A 6,000-nucleotide genomic window follows, 5' to 3' on the forward strand; every position below is an offset into this window, starting at 1 on the left:
GACCACCCGAGCCGTGCTGCGTCCACCAGGTCCTGGATCCAGCCAACCCCCAAACAAGTCCGGAGCGTGGCCCTGAGCTCTCTTTCTGTCCCGTTCTCTGGCCGTCCCCACCAGTGATCCACCTAGGTCCAGCTCCCTCGGGCCTTCTGTTGGGACACCCTTGGCCCTGGGTTCCCTGACCCTTCATGTGGTGTGCCTTCGGGGTGGATGTGGTGGGTGACCGTGGCAGATGCTGCCCACGGTCTCCGGTCTCTGGCTGGGGAATGTTTTTACCCCCACCAGCTTGGGTTCCGGTACCCTGATGCCGACTCTTCACCCGGGGATTTTAGTTGGGATCTTGGAGTCCTTTTCTTCTGTGCCTCTGGGTCTCTCTCTTTTCTCCTCTCTCACTCTGAGTCTTTCTTCTCTCCTCTGCTCCTGACTTGTTCTCTGCAACCGACTGACTCTCTGCATCTGACCCTGATCTTAGTTGGTGCCCACCTTATATACACCCTCTATGTGTGAGCTCAGGTGACCAGCACCCAATGAGCTCCTATCTTTACCCAGGCTGCTCCCCCTATCTGCCCCTACACTACTTGGGATGTACCACCCCCCTCCCACTCCAGCCAGGAACAGACTCGGTCGTACCTGCACATTTCTAAGTGGGAGTACCGTCGGCCTGCTCCTCGGAAATGGGATGTATGTAGTGCATGCAGCCTACCGAGCTCAGATCCACACTCCATCCTTACCCGGGAGTGGAATATCACACCTCTGGGTTGAGGTGCAATACCCCTGTAGCAGCCGAATCCTCAGGGTGCTACATTCCCCCCTGGTAAATCACAGCACGTCCTCGGGCTGTAAGAGATAAATAACACCAAAACATACATTTTTTTCATAAACATATAAAACAACATATATTAAAGCTTTCTCGTCGCCTCTGGCTCCTCCTCCGGTCACTGTGCAACGTGTGACCGGGTAAAGTGCGACAGTCTCTTAGAAAAACTGGTTTTCCTATAAAACCGGTAGGGGGCGCTTTAGGAAGCGCAACTATATACAGGGGAAGTTGGCCGCTCTCAGTCCTCGGCCAGGTAAAGGGAAGGGAATGGCTGCTCACAGTCCTCAGCCTGGTATGGATACGGAATAACGGGTAAACAGTTCACTCAGCTGGTCCCAACGGGGACTATATATATGTATCAACAGTTTCTTTGGTACCCGATCGGGTAACTATTTACATCACTGCTCTGCCGCACTCAACGGCGTCTTCCTCCTGCTCTTTGCTTATAACTGGTTGTAACTTCAGACCCGTCCGGGTCCTCTTGCTCCTCCTCCTCGCACTGCAACTCCTCCTCCGTCAGGCGGTGTACGTGGAGGGCGTAAGGTCCTTTGGCACACTTGTGCCGGGTAAAGGTGACCTCGTCTCCGATGTAGAGGTCACGACCTCTGTGCCCCTCCGGCAGATGGGACTCCACGTCTCTGCGTGTGACAAAGACGTCGCCGGGGGTGTTGTTGTCTCTGATGAAGCCCCACCCGTGCTGCTGGTTAAACTTTATTACAGTCCCGGTGGTGCGGGGACTGTGCGCTGCACGGGGGTCCCTCCTGGTCCGGCTCTTTTGCTCGGCGCTCCTTATTTGGGCCTGTTGTTCCCGGACCCGCCTCTCTCTCCGCTCCCTCGCAAACTCCTCGAGCTGTTGGCGGCAGCACTCAGCACGCTCCGCTGCAGCCGCCCTGGTTTCCTGAGTGAACCCCATTAGATCTTCTCCGGTGGGGTCCCACTCAAACTGCGCTTCCGCTAGCGGGGGCGAGATCCTTATTACGGGCTTCGGAGCCGGAATCAGGGGTGCACACATGGCCGCAACCCTCCTCTGGTGCTCCAGTTCGTAATACTTCTGGGGCCAGATGAAAGGCTGCCCGTCCGGCCACGTGTGCTGGGCAAACAAGTCCTCTCCCAGACGCGGCACCCTTGGTTTTACGGGTGCGGGCGCGGTGGTGGTGGCGCCCGGGTTGCCCAGGCCTTGCGGCCAGGCCTGGGGCACCTGGAAGGTGAAGGGCACCGTTAGTACGGCGGCGCCCTTGGCTACCTGGCCTTGCGACCAGGCCGGAGGCTCCGCGGAGGTAGGGGGCGCTGTTGGTGATGCAACGCCCGGGAATTCTAGGCCCTGCGACCAGGCTGGTGGTACTTCCTGCTTGGTCACGCTCGGGGTCGAGGCGTGTGACGTCACAGGGGTCGCGGCGGCGGCTTCCGGTTGGGGCCTAGTCCATAGCGGTGACATGGCGGCTACGGGCACAGCAGGGGGACTTTCGGGCTCTGCGACGGGGAGCTGGGGCAAGTGGGCGGTTTCCCGGCTTGGGGTATAGGCGTCCCCTTTACCTGCCTCCATGCGTTCGGCTCCCTTCTCGGCGCCGTCTTCGGCCTTTGGTCCTCCCGCGCCATCCTCAGAGGCGGTCTGTTTCCTCTTCCAGGGTAGCGTGCTCCGTTGACTGGTCTCAGCTTGCTGGGCCATCTCCCGGCTCCATTCCGCCAATATCTCGCGCTGTACCCGGGCCATCCTCCGTGCGAGGCCCTCCAGGGCAGTCTGTGCACACTCCCGGTCTCGGGGGAGCTGTGCAAGGACCTCCACTAGGCCTAGTGGGGTCGTGGTGTCCAGCAGGCTCCTGACCAACTGGTCGGTGCTGCTCTGCTCTTCTTCCAGCAGGCTCCTGGCCAGCGGGCCGGTGCTGCTCTGCTCTCTGGACATCTCCGGGTGAGCTTCTCTGCTACTCCTCGTTAGACCTCTTGCCTCCGGGTGCGCTCGCTCCAGACTGCTCCAGGCGGCACCCATCTTCGTTCTTTTCTTTCGTCTCCTCCCACTTCGAGGGCGGTCCCGGGGCAACTCGGTGACTGTCAGCTCCAGGGGCGGTTCTTTCACGCTGACAGACACCTCTAGCATCACAGTCTCTGTTGGTGGGGGCGGTTTCCACTTTTGGCGCCATTTTCTGTCCTGGCCCACGATGGGAGGCGGCCTCCTGCCCTCCTTTGGCACGCCCATAATGGCGTCCGCTGCTCTTCTAAGGCGGGAAATCTTCGGATTTGGCGGGAAGCGTCGCCCAGTGGCGGGAAACTCTGCAGATGGCGGGAACAAGCTGGAAATGGCGGACAATCGGCGGGAAACGACCTGTGATGGGGTCCGATGGCGTGGACCCTCCGGAACCGGCAGGAGACTTCTTTCTGAGGTAAACTTGCACTTTTCTTCAGGCACGCAGTACCCGGGTGTTGCGGGCACGTAATCCTGCCGACTACGCCAAAGTTGACGCGCCCCCTGGGACATATTCCTTTTTGAGGGGAATACCCGGCACCGGATCAGATGGGGGGTTGTAGTCTCCGAGCGGCTGTGACCCGGCCCGTGCCCAGGGCGTCAAGCTCAGTGTTATGTGGCAGTCCTACAGATGTTATTAAGAGTTCTTTTGTGTCGACTACGCCACACGTTGTGATGCGGTCACTGTGGCCGCCGCTGCAGCAGGGTCCGCTGAGGCTGATGGTGGGTGCGCAGCTTGGTGGGATAACCCCCAACGGGAGGGGTATAGCCTCAGAGGGGACAGGTGCAGAGGATGGGGGTTGTGGTGGTGTAGTGCAGCCGGCAGAGAAGACAGAGTCGGGTTGTGCAGTTAAGGGTGTTTACTTACTGCAGATGTTGTACTGGTCACTCCAGCTTCGAGTGACCACCCGAGCCGTGCTGCGTCCACCAGGTCCTGGATCCAGCCAACCCCCAAACAAGTCCGGAGCGTGGCCCTGAGCTCTCTTTCTGTCCCGTTCTCTGGCCGTCCCCACCAGTGATCCACCTAGGTCCAGCTCCCTCGGGCCTTCTGTTGGGACACCCTTGGCCCTGGGTTCCCTGACCCTTCATGTGGTGTGCCTTCGGGGTGGATGTGGTGGGTGACCGTGGCAGATGCTGCCCACGGTCTCCGGTCTCTGGCTGGGGAATGTTTTTACCCCCACCAGCTTGGGTTCCGGTACCCTGATGCCGACTCTTCACCCGGGGATTTTAGTTGGGATCTTGGAGTCCTTTTCTTCTGTGCCTCTGGGTCTCTCTCTTTTCTCCTCTCTCACTCTGAGTCTTTCTTCTCTCCTCTGCTCCTGACTTGTTCTCTGCAACCGACTGACTCTCTGCATCTGACCCTGATCTTAGTTGGTGCCCACCTTATATACACCCTCTATGTGTGAGCTCAGGTGACCAGCACCCAATGAGCTCCTATCTTTACCCAGGCTGCTCCCCCTATCTGCCCCTACACTACTTGGGATGTACCACCCCCCTCCCACTCCAGCCAGGAACAGACTCGGTCGTACCTGCACATTTCTAAGTGGGAGTACCGTCGGCCTGCTCCTCGGAAATGGGATGTATGTAGTGCATGCAGCCTACCGAGCTCAGATCCACACTCCATCCTTACCCGGGAGTGGAATATCACACCTCTGGGTTGAGGTGCAATACCCCTGTAGCAGCCGAATCCTCAGGGTGCTACATATATACAGGACATTGAGTATTCTCAAGCGTTAATACGCCTACTGGCAACCAAAAGCCCCCCTGTCACATCTCTGCAATAAAGTCAGATACAATCCAGAGCCTCCTGCTGCACCCCCCAATTGAGGGAGTGCTAACAAGCAATCTCCAAAAATAGACCAGCTCCTCCGAGGGTAAGTCGCTAACCCCACTATCTACCTACCCAGTGCTAACAGCACTAACCCCATATCATTAAATCTCCAGGAGCATAACAAAGCGTTTAGGACCACGCCTCACCCAAAGAATCCTGACGGACCACAGTCCTAGTGCACACCTGCACTTTGCCAATGCTGATACCTGGTGAGTAACAGCTCCACAGCCAGCTAAGCATATCCAATACTAGAGAACAATAGTCCTAACCAAACTCCTCTTCTTTCCAGGTACAAAGCCACCACAGGCATTTTTTCCACACCAATTAACCGCTGGATTTAACTATTTATTACACCTTGTATACCATTTGTTTTTTTTATCCCAAACGAAATATTGTTTTCTACACTCGTCTTTTTAATCCTGTATTTTATTAAGTTTTTATCGCTAGCATCCAAACAAATAAAACATTTTTTATAAAATAATAGTACTCTTCTCCTGATCTCTTTTCCACTACCGATAGCGCGATTTTTACTATAGAACAGTTAATTTATTGTAGTATATCTACTACGGACATTAGTGGTTCCCTGTCCACAATTATCGCTGCCATTGGTAGTAGTTAGCCTGATAAGCGCCTTCTACACGTACCATACCCTACTATTTTACAGACATGCTATTTTTAGATGCATCACATATAAGATTATAAACAAACGCTTTCTTCCCTTTATGTGAGGCACTTTTTCTTTAAACGTTACTGGTTACTTTTATCAAAACATTATAAAAATTTCTTCAAGTATATAAAAGATTTTTCTTAAAGTTACAGTGAGTCCCAATACACTGTCCATCTCACTGGTGAAGGAGCAAAATTAGCAGCATGAGGGACCCGTCTGAAAACCCCCAACGTAGGCCCTGGGCGTGGCTTCAGGGCATAAGTGATCCAGGTGTTGGACCATGTCTTCGGCCACGCCAAACGTGTATTTGTTCAGTGGTCTCTTAATATAAAACCAATAGGAGGCACTTTAATAAGTGCAACTATTTACAATGGACAGTTTTTGGCTGCTCACAGTCCTCAGCCTGCAAGTCTTTATACCCTTACGGGTAACTAAAGGCACACATATATTTTCCAGTTTAAAAAATGTTCTTCTGTGCCCTTATGGGTAACTATTTACACTGTTCAGTTCCACTTACTTTTGCTCAGTAGTGGTATCCCCACCGGGGGGGTATTCCTGTTTTTTTCCGACTGACCCAGCCGGGTCATCAGCCTTAGGCTGCAGGGGTATGTCCTCTTCTTCCTCGACCACACGATGTACTTGGAAGGCATACCACCCACGTTCCCCGTGGTGTCTGGTGTAAGTGACACGGTCACCGGGGTACAGGTTTCTGTCGGGATGGCCCTGTTCAA

This window comes from Phyllobates terribilis, unplaced genomic scaffold (assembly GCF_046119375.1).
Source record: "Phyllobates terribilis strain yellow unplaced genomic scaffold, ASM4611937v1 Scaffold_3__8_contigs__length_932513732, whole genome shotgun sequence".
Taxonomy (NCBI): Eukaryota; Metazoa; Chordata; class Amphibia; order Anura; family Dendrobatidae; genus Phyllobates; species Phyllobates terribilis.